Here is a 14,303-nt window from a genome sequence, read left to right on the forward strand (position 1 = left end):
GATGTGAAGGGTAAACTAAAGGAGGAGGCTACAATGCTTAGTAAGAAATGTACGCATTATCCTGCCCATGTAATTGTAACCCCTCTGTACAGTATGTTCACAAATAAAATAAAATAAAAATTTAAAAAAAAGAAATAATCAATGGATAAGAATTTAAGGATCAGCGAGAGAAAACTCTGTTGATTTTTTTAGAGATGAAAATTACCATAAAAATAAACCAAGAATGAATGAAAAAAAAAGTTCTTTCAGATATGAATGTAAAAGAGGGATTGTTTAGAAAGGAGGGAGAGAGAGATAAGGAATCCTGAGGGGGTGAAGACTATCATGTATACATTTGTGTGTGTGGGTGTACATACATACATACATATATATATATATATGAATACAATATAATGAAGGAGAGAGAGGGAACAATAGGAAGATGGTGGAGAGGTAAATTTGTTCCAAGTATACTTTATGCATGTATGGAAATATTACAGTGAACCCTCCACATATTTCAAGCATATCTTTTTTTTGGGGGGAGGGGGTTGGTCATGGGGCTTGAATTCTGAGCCTGGGTGCTTCCCATTGAGTCTTTCAGGTCAAGGCAAGCAGGAGTCCCACTTGAGCCACACTTCTGGTTTTCTGTTGGTTTATTGGAGATAGAAGTCTCACGGACTTTCCTAGCTGGGATGGCTTTGAACCGTGATCCCCAGATCTCAGCCTCCTGAGTAGCTAGGATTACAGGTGTGAGCCACCGGCACCTGGCTCAAGTGTATTTTAACTCAAAAAAAGTTCTCTCAGTCACTTTACTTCTATCCCTAACTCTACCTCTAGTTTATATGACTCTCTCTCAATTTGCTCTTTCCACACTAATTCTAGCTCTTTTTTTTTTTTTTTTGTTGGTCGTGGGGCTTGAACTCTGGTCCTGGGCGCTGTCCCTCAGCTCTTCAGCTCAAGGCGAGCGCTCTACCACTTGAGCTACAGCACCACTTCCGGTTTTCTGGTGGTTTATTGGAGATAGGAGTCTCACAGTCTCTCCTGCCCAGGCTGGCTTTGAACTGTGATCCTCAGATCTCAGCCTCCTGAGTAGCTAGGATTACAGGCGTGAGCCACCAGCACCGGGCTAATTCTAGCTCTTAAAAGATTTTTTTCTCCTTCTGTTTCCAGGCAATTAGGGAAAACTTGGACTCTTTGTCATTGGTTCCAATATATAATTTCCTATTGTGAAGGGGCCTTTGAGGCCCTTGGTAATCTTTCTCAATCTCTTTCATTCTCTTGTTATGAGCATGGCATGTAGAGTTGTTTCCTCTTTCAACTATTATGAGTAATATTGATATGAACATTCTCACACATGTATTTTTGAATACATACAACTTCTTGGACAAAATAGCAATAGACTTGCAGATTATAGAGTAAGTATACATTTAGCTTGATTAGAAAGTGCTAAAAAATTTCCAAATTATTGTACTAGTTGGGGTCCTCATTAAAAAAGATCCCTAAGCTCTGTTCGAGACTGATTAAATGAGAATATTCTTGGAACAAAGGACAGAAAGTTGTGTCTTTAAAAAGCTCCCTGTGTGATTTTTTTCCCCGTGTTTTTTTTATTTTTTATTTATTTTTATTTTATTTTTGTCAGTCGTGGGGACTGAACTCTGGGCCCGGGCTCTGTCGCTGAGCTCTTCAGCTACAGGCTAGTGCTCTACCCTTGAGCCATAGTGCCACTTCAGGCTTTTTCTGCTTATGTGGTACTGAAATTGAACCCAAGGCCTCATGTATGCAAGGCAAGCATTCTTCCACTGAGCCACCTTCCCAGCTCCCACCCTGTGTGATTTTAATGTAAGTTCCTATTGTCATGTGGGAAGTACTGGACAATACTTAGTACTTTATTTCCTTTTTCTATCCCGGCTCACTGTTATTCTGACCACCATGTGTCATGGTTGCAAAATTGGAATAGTTGACTAACAGTGACTTAAGCAATAAGAAAATTTATTTATCTCACAAAGAAACCCAGAGACAGATGGCTTCAGGTTTGGCTAATTTGGGCACTCAATATCATCAGATTTAAGTTTTTCTAATTTTCCTCTTTGTGATCTCAGAGTATTTGTTCTGTTCTTGAAATCCTAGCCCTGTGGTATTTGCCTGGCTGGACCAGCTATGGAATGCATGTGCTCACAAAACAATTTCCATGATAGAAAACAGGGATTGGTCTCTGAACATATCTCTTGTATTGGGGAGGAAATTTTTCTTTCCAGAAGCTTCCAGAAAACTTCTTCCTAAGTTCCATTGTCCAAAACTGGGTCATGAAGCTAGCCCTAGGTTTAAAGGAGGTGGAGAAAGGGATGTTTTGAGTCCCTTTAGTGGGAAGTACTACCTGCCAGTGAGAAAGAAAAGGCAAAGTGGCTTTTGAATAGATAATCAACAGTGTCTCATGGGAATTGTTCTTAGATTACCTTTAATTGCTAGATGCAATAATTTGTCTTTGCTTTTCCTATACTGGACCTCTCCATGGTGCTTTATATTGCTGCCTTCTTTCTGGAAACTCTTTTTTCAGTTTCTGCTACTCATACTCTCTATCTCTCTGAACATTTCCTCTCTTTGAGTTCTTCACTACTTTGTGTGTGTGTGTGTGTGTACAGGCATGTGCACACACACTCACATTGGTATTGGGTCTTGAACTCAGGGCTTGGGCACTGTCACTGAGGTTTTTTTTGCTCAAGGTTAATGCTCTGCTACTTAAGCCACAGATCTACCTTCCTAAACTCTCAGCCTCCTGAGTAGCTAGGATTATAGGCATGAGCCACTAGTGCCTGGCATTCCACTATTCTTTATATGTTGCTATCACCCTGGGTTTTGAGCCAGATTATGATTGGGTACCTTTGAGCATCTAAACTAGGCAATTCATACTAACCATGTGACAAAGACATAATTAATGAAAGCTGTTTGCAGTTCAGGCCTTGAAGCTATGGAGCTCCTTTTCCCTGAATTCCTAAGTTTCTCTCTGTGTTTTGTCTCTGTCTCTTCTCTTCATTATAGGGCTATTGATCTTAATGATGTCCTCATCAACTTTTTAAGAACAGACTTTTTAAAAATAGGCTTTAAGAAAAAGGTTATTTTAATCTCCCATCAGGTAAATCTAGGTCTTGGAATTAATGGGCCCTTTGCTTTCCCACACATCCAGTCATTTTGGAATAGGTACTGAATTGCTACACAAAATAAGCAGGTGATAAATTTAGTGTCCAAAAATTTAAAAAATCAAGGAAAAGAAACCAGAGTTGATTGAGAGCTGGGTGATGGAAAAGTTGAGAAGAACTTTGACAAGAGAAATGGGATAGGCATGATCAAACTGAGTTTTCAAATGAAACAGTTGAGTTATAGCCTCCCCCATCACTTCCCTGTATGCAGGGGACCATAGGTTTGTCAAGCTTATTATTTGTTTTAATTTCAGCATTAGTTTTTAGAGATAATAATGTAAACATAGATTGTAATAGCAGATGGCTTTATAACTCATAACTTTAAAGTTTTAGTGCCTTGGTTTGCACTTGTATTTGTTGATTGGGTTGGTGCCAGATAATCTTTTGAAGTGACAGCATTTAGATTTAAATATTGTAATTTTTTATTTTATTATATACAGACATTCTCAGCACCTATAACAATAGTGTTTGGCACATTGGGTGCTGTCTATGAGTTTCTTTTGCTCAAGGCTAGTACTCTACCACTTTCAGCCACAGTGGCACTCTGGTTTTCTAGTGGTTAATTGGAGATAAGAGTCTCACAGTCTTTCCTGCTGGGACTGGCTTCAAACTGCAATCCTCAGATCTCAGCCTCCTGAGTAACTAGGATTATAGTCATGAGCCACTGGCACCTGACTATATATATATATATATATATATTATATACACATATACGTATATACACATATATGTACATACACACACACACACACACACCAACACACACCAACACACACCAACACGCCAAGGCTTGAACTCAGGGCTTCACTGTGTGGCTTGCTTGATCTTGCTCCAACCTTGTAGAGTTGTTTCTTTTTTTTTTCTTTTTGCTGGTTTTCTTGGGGATGGAGTCTCATGAAGATTTTGGTGTGGGCTGGCTTCAAATTGAGATCCTTCAGATCTCAGCCTCTTGTGTATCTAAAATTTCAGGTATGAATCACTAGCACCCAATTATAAATGTTTAATAAGCATAATTTTGAATAAATGAGTGAAATTTCTCAAACTAGGTTCTAAGACCCTTAGGGATCTTCTATAGTTAGAAATCTTCACAGTATGGCACTTGATCTTCACACACTAAGAATATCAACTAGTAATTTGATCAGACAGTCTGGGCAGGATGTGGGGGTGTTGCCCTTTTTAGAAAATAAAGAGTGAAAGCATAAAGGATTTATGTACATTTTGAAAGGGTGGATGTGCTATGCAAATGAATTGCAAATGCAATGCAAATGACACACAACTGTTTATGCAAATGAGCATCATGTCTTAGAATCAACTGTGGGTTATTCACTTATTTGTCTTCAGAACTGGCTGCAAATCTTTCAAAGGCTTGGGATGCATTAATGTGTGTGTATTGTAAAGGAGAGGGGTGGGAAGGAGACTGTGATGTTGTATTCTTGTATCTTGAAGTTCGCAGTATGAAGAAGATAGAAGTTTCATATGGTATACAGCTTAATATGAAATTATTTTGCTGTTGTACTCCAAGAGTTGGCCTTTTGGGAATACTTTGAGGACAGATGTAAGGAAATTTGATTTCTTAGAACCCTTCAAGTTTTTGGCTGCCTCACATTTTCTGTCTCTTCCACCACCCCATTTCACACCATCTGGGCTGTGGCCTATAGGAAAAGAGAAGGAGTCAGAGATCCTTGGTCCTAGGTCCTCACCATAAGGACCACAGAAGAGCTTGAGATAAGAGCTCTTGTAAATCATGTCTGGAGGTTAAGAGCATGGTGTTGAGCTCTGCATTTGCTAACCTCATGACAAGCAGAATTTTGTTGAATTTCTAGGTCTGTTAGCAAAGAGGGGTGATTATAGAAGAATGGAAGATTTCTGAGAAATATAGCTGTTTAATCTCATTGCTAGTGATGCAGTACTTACAAAATTGAGTAGCTTACATGGAAATCTAAAGAAAAAAAATCAACTTTTGTATTTTGGTCAGTCATGGGTCTTGAACTCTGGGCCTGGGTACTGCCCCTAAGCTCTTAACTCAAGGCAAGTACTCTACCACTTGAGCCACAGCACCTTTTCTGGTTTTTGGTGATTAATTGGAGATAAGAGTCCCACAAACTTTCCTTCCGGGATGGCTTTGAACTGCGATCCTCAGATCTCAACTTCCTGAGTAGCTAGGATTACAGATGTAAGCCACTGGCGCCTGGCCAGTCAACTTTTTTTTTTTTCATGATAAAAATCTGTTCTTCTTTGTCCTTTGTGTGAAAGAAAATTTGGGGGGGGGCTGGGAAGGTGGCTCAGTGGTAGAGTGCTTGCCTTGCATGCATGAGGCCATGGGTTCGATTCCTCAGCACCACATAAGCAAAAAGAAAAAAAACCGGAAGTGGCGTTGTGGCTCAAGTGGTAGAGTGCTAGCCTTGAGCTGAAGAACTGAAGGACAGCGCCCAGGCCAAGAGTTCAGGCCCCATGACCGGACCCCCCGCAAAAAAAAAAAAAAAAAAGGAAGAAAATTTTTGGTTACAAACTCTCCTCTGTTGTCTACCTACAAAAATTATTGGAAAAATGAAATAAAAAGACCTCTCACAGATTTATTACTATTTTCTTTCTGACACTTTTGCAATCAGAGGGTTCAAATATCACATCCTAGCTATATAAACTTGGGCAACTTTATTTTTCTGAAGATCAGTTTCCTCATCTGTAAAGTAGGAATAATAGAAACCTCATAAAGTTGCTATGGGGGATTAAGTGAGATAATGCACATAATTAATACAATTCCTGGTTTATGCATTCAATAAATATAATTATTTGAATTGCTAATCTGTGTATTTGCCTCTAGAGTTTGCTCATCCTCCGTTGGATTACCTCTCCTAGCGAATCATTAACAACTTTCTTTTTGGTTCATGTGGTTCCAGCAAAACTGACTGCATACTTAGCAGAAATAGTACATGTGATTTAGGTTTAAATCAATCAGACCATTCTATCCTCAGACCACAGTAACTGATTCAAGAAAAAAGACATACTAGAATTAGCATACAACCACCAATTCCCCTTGTAAGTATACATACAAGACAATTGAAAACCAGTGTTTAAGCAAAAACTTGTACATAAATGTTCATAGCAACATGATAGCTAAAATGTACAAACAGGGGTTGGGAAGGTGGCTCAATGGTAGACTGCTTGCCTTGCATGCATGAGGCCCTGGGTTCAATTCCTCAGCACCACATAAGCAGAAAAAGCATGAAGTGGTGCTGTGGCTCAAGTGGTAGAGCATTAGCCTTGAGCTGAAGAGCTGAGGGACAAAGCCCAGGCCTAGAGTTCAGGCCCCACGACCGACAAAAAATAAAAATAAAATAATATAAAATATAAAGTGTACAAAGAATTCATACATGTTTGATGAATGGACTAAAAATGTGGTTTATCTATACAATAGAATATTTTTCAGCAGTAAGAAGAAATGTGCTACTCAAGAGGCTGAGTTCTGGGGATTGTGGTTTGAAGCCTGCTCAGACAAAAAGCCTATGAGGCTTTTATCTCCAATTAATCAGAGAAGAGCTAGCAGTGGAGGTGTGGCTCAAGTGGTCAAGCACCAGGCTTGAAGGAAAAAGCTAGGGACTGCTCTCAGGCCCTTAGTTCAAATGTAATACCAGCACAAAAAAAAAGAAAAAGAAGAGGAGGCCATGAGTGAGCAGAATCAAGTGTCTTATGGGCTGCAGGCTGAACCCACATTCCTGGCCCTGCTTCAAGGAGTTGGGTGGGTTACAAGGAAGGGCTATCCTGGAGAGAGGGGGATGGGAGAGGGGGAGAGGAGAGAGACAGACAGACAGACAGAGACAGACAGAGACAGACAGAGAGAGGTGAGAAAAAGAGAGAGAGGGGAGAAAGAGAGAGAGAGAGAGAGAGAAAGCTTTGGCCAGAGAATCCCAGCCGCAGATCCCAGATGAAGATGGTGATCACAGTGACAAAGATGACAAACAGTCCCAAGTGGTAGTTTTGAAAAAGGGAGACCTGACAGCTGAAGAAGTCATGAAAATTAAAGCAGAAATACAGGCTGCCAAAGCTGATGAAGAACCAGCTCCAGCTGATGGGAGAATCATGTATCAAAAACCAGAGAAACACACCTCAGGTGAAAAATACTGAGGTTTAACAGCAAGCTCAAAAAAGAAGAAAACAAATGAAAATGAAGTAAATAGGGCTGGGAAGGTGGCTCAGTGGTAGAGCATTTGCCTTGCACGCTCGAGGCCCTGGGTTCAATTCCTCAGCACCACATAAGAAAAAAAAAAGCCGGAAGTGGCGCTGTGGCTCAAGTGGTAGAGCGCTAGCCTTGAGCTGAAGAGCTGAGGGATGGCGCCCAGGCCCAGAGTTCAGGCTCCACGACCGGACCCAAAAAAAAAAAAAAGAAAGAAAATGAAGTAAATATTCAGGACTCAGTTAAAAAGAACTCACAAAAACAAATAAAAAACAGTAGCCTTGGGCTGGGAAGGTGGCTCAGTGGTAGAGCGCTTGCCTTGCATGCCTGAGGCCCTGGGTTCAATTCCTCAGCACCACATAAGCAGAAAAAAAAAAGCCGGAAGTGTTGTTGTGGCTCAAGTGGTAGAGTGATAGCCTTGAGCTGAGGGACAGCGTCCAGGCCCAGAGTTCAGGCCCCACGACCGGACGAGTGATAGCCTTGAGCTGAGGGACAGCGTCCAGGCCCAGAGTTCAGGCCCCACGACCGGACCCAAAAACAAAACAAAACAAAAAAACCCTCAAAACCAGTAGCCTCCTTTCTTTTGGCCATGAAAAAGAAAATGAGTAAGTGTAAATGTTTGGACTTAAAGTCTCCTTTGAAATTATATGAGGTAATTTTTTCAAATAACATTTTTTCTGTCACTTTTAAGATAGCATTTTTTCCTATTATACTACAAATAGTTACAGAATATTTAGAAAAGACAGGAAAACTTTTGATAAAACTGATGTGTATTGATCAATACCTGAACTGGAAATTCCAATTTTGTAGATGCTAAATACTATTATTAGAGTGTTTTGTTAGTTCCCTCTCAAAAATAAGGTAAAATAAAAGAATTTACTGTTGATTCATGCTACAAAATGGATAAACCTTGAAAGCTTAATCCTTGCTAGTCAAGAAGCTTGAGATCTGAGGATTAAGGTTCAAAGTCAGCCTGTGCTGGAAAGTCTGTAGGATTCTTGTCTCCAGTTAACTAAAAAGCCAACTATGGAGCTGTAGCTCAAGTGGTAGAGTGCTAGTCTTGATCACAAAAGCTTAGGGACAGCGCTGAGGCCCTGAGTTCAAGGACCAGAACACACACACACACACACACAAAATCCAGGGGCTGGGAAGGTGGCTCAAGTGGTAGAGCGCTAGCCTTGAGCTGAAGTGCTGAGGGACAGTGCCCAGGCCCAGAGTTCAAGCCTCACAACCAGACCCAAAAACAAACAAACAAACAAAGAACCAAAATCCACCACACAAAAAACTAAAAAAAAAAAGTCAAGAGAAAGAAGGCAGACACAGAAGACCATAAATAGGATTCCATTTATATGAAATATCCAGAATAGGCTAATCTATGGAGACAGAAAATGGATTAGTGGTTTCCAGGGACTAGAGGAAGGGAGAATGGGGAGTAACTATTACTAGGCAGAGGATTTCTCTTTGGGGTAATGAAAATGTTCTAAAATTAGATAGTAATGGTAATGAACAACATTGGAAGATACTAAGAACACTGAATCACATACTTTTTTTTTTGAGACAAGGTATTATGCTGTAGCCCAGGCTTGTACTCTGCATCCTCCTACCTCAGTCTCCTGTGTACTGGATTATAGGTATGTACCACCATGTCCAGATTGAATTACATATTTTAAAAAGATGATGAATTTTATGATATAAAAATATGTATTGACTAAAGAAAACCTGAGCAACAAAGAATGGACACCAAGCCAGATGCCAGTGGCTCACATCTACAATCCTAGTTACTCAAGTGGCTGAGATCTGAGGATTGCAGTTCAAAGCTAGCTTGGGCAGAAAAGTTCATGAGACTCTTATTTCCAATTATCTAGCAAAAAGCAGGAAGTGGAACAGTGGCTTAAGCGGTAAAAACTAAGGGATAGCATTGAGTAATAAAGCTAAGTGACAGTGTCTGGGCCCTTAGTTCAATCCTTAGTAGCTGCACTGGAAAAAAACAAAACAAAAACAAAAACAAAAACAAAGAAAAGTACCTGACTCAAGCAGATCAATAGGAACTAATAAAACCCAATCCCATCCCTTGCAGTCATTAGAGCAGCAAACTAGTTTTTTTTTTTTTATTGTGAAAATACTGTACAGAGGGGTTACAATTACATGGGCAAGATAATGAGTACATTTCTTATCAAGCATTGTAGCCTCCTCCTTCCACCCCGCAAACTAGTTCTTTTCTTGTATTATCTAACCCACAAAATAAACCCCACCCCAAGATCTCCAATCCCCAGTCAGAAGCCAGGCTAGAGGCACAGCTCAAGTGGTAGAGCACTAATGTAAAAACAAACTGTGCAAAGACAAGTCTGAGTTCGAATTCTAGTACATCTCCTCCCCCTAAAAAAAAAAAAATTTGGCCAACAAAAACCTCCTCTAAGCATTGAGGTACTATACAACACTGAGATAGTCTGAATTTCACTTTTACTACATATAAGGAAAGGCATTGTAAATGTAATTCAGAAATAACCCATTTCTACTGACAATTTATCTAGAGTTCAAAATAAATGACTCAGGGCTGGGAAGGTGGCTCAGTGGTAGAGTGCTTGCCTTGCATACATGAGGCCCCGGGTTCGATTTCTCAATACCACATAAACAGAAAAAGCCGAAGTGGTGCTGTGGCTCAAGTCCTTGAGCTAAAGAACAGAAGGATAGCGTTCAGGCCATGATCAAAAAAAAAAAAAAAAAGAATATGAATATAAGATAGCGCCTGACTGGCCTTGCTATGTGTACAGTATGAGACTGAGTTACCCACCTCAGTTGAAAGCAGAGCTAAGAAATGGAGAAACACTGGTTATACACTGGAGCTCCAGTGACTACATGTCCCAGTTTGCCTTGGGCTTTGCTCTTTCTTTTCTCTTTCTTTTTTTTTTGTTGGTCATATGTCTTGAACTCTGGACTTGGGTGCTGTCCCTGAGCTCTTCAGCTCAAGGTGAGTGAGTGCTCTACCACTTGAGCCACAGCGCCACTTCCTGTTTTCTGGTGGTTTACTGAATATAAAAATCTCACGGGCTTTCCTGCCCACACTTGCTTTGAACTGTGATCCTCAAATCTCAGCCTCCTAAGTAGCTAGGATTACAGGCGTGCGCCACTGGCGTTGGCAACTTTGCTGGTTTTAATGTTAAAAAAAAACAAAACTATGCATATTGTTGGTCTCCCTGGTTGACTTTTCAATCTATCTCTGCTTATTTTATAAAACAAAGCTTCAAAATGAATTTACATCTGGACTTTTTGATTACACAAATCAATAAATTCTTTCTTTTAAGTGTTACAACTGGAGATGTGCAGAAGTAGGCACTAAGTCAAAGGTTAGGGTTCAGATGTTTATGAGGGACAACACCTAGGAGGGAAGAAGGGAAGGAGGCAGAAGCAGATTACAACAGAAGTCACATGTGATGCAGGCTATTTGCCAATTCAGTAGAGAGCTTTAGAGCAGGTAATGCCCTTCAGAAGGTTCACACTGGGCCTAAATGACTTGGTCTTTGTACTTTTTCTTGTTTTCCTTTTTTTTTTTTTTTTTGGTCGGTCATGGGGCTTGAACTCTGGGCTTGGTCGCCGTCCCTCAGCTCTTCGGCTCAAGGCTAGCGCTTTACTACTTGAGCCACAGAGCCACTTCTGGTTTTCTGGAGATTAGAGTCTCATGGTCTTTCCTGACTGGGCTGGCTTCGAACCAAGATCCTCACATCTCAGCCTCCTGAGTAGCTAGGATTACAGGCATGAGCCACTGGAGCCTGGCTCTTGCTTTTCTTCACCTGCAAACTTTCAGGCATCCTTGAAGTCTCAACCTAAATGCTGCCTTTTGGGGAAATATTTCCTGAGCTCCAGTGAAATTAGGTCATGACACCTGGCCCATTAATTTGGTCAATTGCTAATGCCTGTGTGTGTGTGGGGGGGGGGGGTTGTGGGGCTTGAACTCTGGGCCTGGGTGCTATCCCTCAGCTCTTCAGCTCAAGGCTAGTGCTCTACCACTTGAGCCACAGCGCCATTTCCGGTTTTCTGAGCGGTTTATTGGAGATAGACACTATTCTGCTTAGCTATTGCTAGGTTATAGATTTTAGTGGCCTAAGACAGGGTTTAGCAAACATGTGCTAGATCCAGTTCATATCCTTAGTCTTATTTATGTTGCCTAGCCTGGGCTTATACTTGTGATCCTCCTGCTGTGGCCTCCCTGGTGATGGATTACAGGTCTGTGGCATGTATCACCACACCTGACCTTTAAAAAAAAAATTTAGTGGGTTATAGAACAAAGCAAAAGAAAACAGAGCCAACTAGGGCTGGGAAGTTGGCTTAGTGGTAGAGTGCTTGCCTCGCATGCATGAGGCCCTGGGTTCGATTCCTCAGCACCACATAAGCAGAAAAAAGCCAGAAGTGGCGCTGTGGCTCAAGTGTTAAAGCGCTAGCCTTGAGCTGAAGAGCTGAGGGACAGAGTTCAGGCCCCACGACTGGATCCAAAAAAAAAGAAAAGAAAAGAAAACAGAGCCAACTAAGTAAAAACAATAAATAAAAAGAAACAACACAAGAACAATATGTGACAGAGATGGTACATGGCCTCCAAAGCCCAAAATATTTACTACTTGGCTCATTATAGGAAAAGTTTGTTAACCATACTCTAAAATAAGCATTTTGTTATAGCACATAAGTCTGTGAGATAATAACTCAGAAGGATTGACTGGGCAATTCTTCTATCTATATAAGATGTTGCCTAGGCCCTCTAAGGGCATTTGCCTGGAGGACAATCTGGTCGGAAGGATCCAAGAAGCCTTCACTCATAGGTTTGGAACTTTGACAGGAGACCTGAAGGCTGGGCTCAGGTGGACTCAGCAGGCCCTTCTTTCTCTTTATCTTGCCCCTTTACCAGTGTGCTTGCAGTTATTATAGAGGCTAAGGGCTCTAAGAGACCAAAGTAGAAACTCTTAAAGGCTAGGCTTATATTGAGATGACTTTTTTTCTGTATTCTATTGGTCACAGGTCTGCCAAGCTTCAAAATGAAAGGAAATATACACTGTCTCTTGATGACCCATGAGGCAAGGAATTTGAGGTCATCTTTAATCTACCTCAGGACTGTCTCTTCATTCATGATTGTATCCCTAGCTTGTATCACAGCACCTGTCACATGAACTCAATACATTTGTTAATAGACACACCATGATAGGTGGAGTCTGACCTATTTTAATGTAAAAGTGTTAAATTTGGAGCAAAATCAAAGCTGACGTCTTCTTGGACCCTTAGGGAGCTCTCCATGCCACGTGTTCCATTTTGAAGCTGCCATGTGCCCAGCGCTATGTTGTATCAGCACATTTGAACATCAGTTTCCATTTTGGTTAATGAAAGGCTATAAAATCTACACATCACAAAATTAAATGGCATAAAGGATATGAGAAAGCCTTATAAAGTATAATGTTCTCTTAAATGATAAGTTATTATTGTCAGTGTGGGGAGCAAACAAAGTCAGCGGCTCTGGATCACCCATTCTGGAGATGGCCCATCAACCTTACTCCAGTTTCCAGCTTTCACCCCTGCCTGTTTCTGAAAAGCAGGTGTTAGGAGAATGAAGCAGAGGTCCTATGGCTCTAGTTCAAGCTAGAGAAGATTTATTTCCCTATGGTGACTCTAATGATGTTTCCATGGGACTCATAATTCTTTAATGATCTTGTGCCAGTGCTTCCCACCCTGGGCTCTCTGCAGAGGCTGTGAGGAAATAGGAAGCCACAATAGCTAAACAAGTAAGAATGATTAGTGGCATGTGGCCAGTCCCTTGTCACTTGATTCAGCCTATTGTATGCTCCAACATATGGAGTAATAAAGATGCTTCTGAAAAAAGTCATATTCAACTTGTCATCCTTACCTGGCTCAGGGAATGCAGTATTTTTCTTTTCTTAAAAAAGCCTCCAAAACCTTCTGTCCCAGTGACACTCATACTTCTGCTCTGAGTCTCCCTCCTTCTCTCTCTCTCTCGTGGGAGGATTTGCTAACCTGAGTGATAAACAAAAGCTCCTAGACAGCCTGGATGTAATGTGTGTGTGTGTGTGTATTGTGTGTATAGTTCTGCCAGTGAGATCATTACTTGGAATGTGAAGTAGCTATATAAAGTAGCTATATAAAGCATCTAAGTATACGCATGTATATTTGTGTATAATTTAACTTTTCTCAGCCTCTAGAATGTAACATGGCCAATAGATATGGAAAAGTATTAATTCTAATTTATAGTATGTATTTAGCATTTTTACTGCACTTAGTTGAGTGCTTTTTCCCCCCTTCTTTTCTCTTTTTCTTGGTGATAGGGATTGAAGTCAGGGCCATGTGTATGCTATAAAGTGCTCTACCACTTAAGCTATAATCCCAGACCTTTTGTTTTAACTTTTTGATTTTGAGAAAGGGTCTCCCTGCTACTATTTTTTTTTATGCTGGTCCTGGGGCTTGAACTCAAGGCCTGGGCACTGTCCCTGAGCTGCTGTTGCTTAAGGTCAGCATTCTGCTACCTGAGCCACAGTGCCACTTCCAGCTTTTTCTGAGTAGTTTATTGGAGATAAGTGTCATGGACTTTTCTGCTTGGGCTAGCTTCAAACCATGATCCTCAGATCTTAGCTTCCTAAGTAGCTAAGATTTCAGGCATGAGCCACTAGTGCCTAGTGCTCTCTGAACTCTGGGCCTGGGCGCTGTCCCTCAGCTCTTCAGCTCAAGGCTAGCGCTCTAACACTTGAGCCACAGTGCTGGTTTTCTAGTGGTTGATTGGAGATCAGAGTCTCACGAACTTTTCTGCCTGGGATGGCTTTGAACCTCAATCCTCAGATCTCAGCCTCCTGAGTAGCTAGGATTATAGGTATGAGGTACCCGTGCCCAGCTTCTGCTACTCTTTTTTTTTGGGGGGGGGGTCTGGTCATGGGGCCTGAACTCTGGGCCTGGGCACTGTCTTCAGTTCAAGG

General features: G+C 41.1%; 1 pseudogene; it reads left to right on the plus strand.

Moving 5' to 3' along the window:
* The first annotated feature begins 6,835 nt into the window (after nt 1-6,835).
* LOC105988642 overlaps nt 6,836-14,303 on the plus strand; it is an 18,270-nt pseudogene continuing 10,802 nt past the window's right edge.

This window comes from Dipodomys ordii, unplaced genomic scaffold (assembly GCF_000151885.1).
Source record: "Dipodomys ordii isolate 6190 unplaced genomic scaffold, Dord_2.0 Scaffold50, whole genome shotgun sequence".
In the NCBI taxonomy this organism is placed as follows: Eukaryota; Metazoa; Chordata; class Mammalia; order Rodentia; family Heteromyidae; genus Dipodomys; species Dipodomys ordii.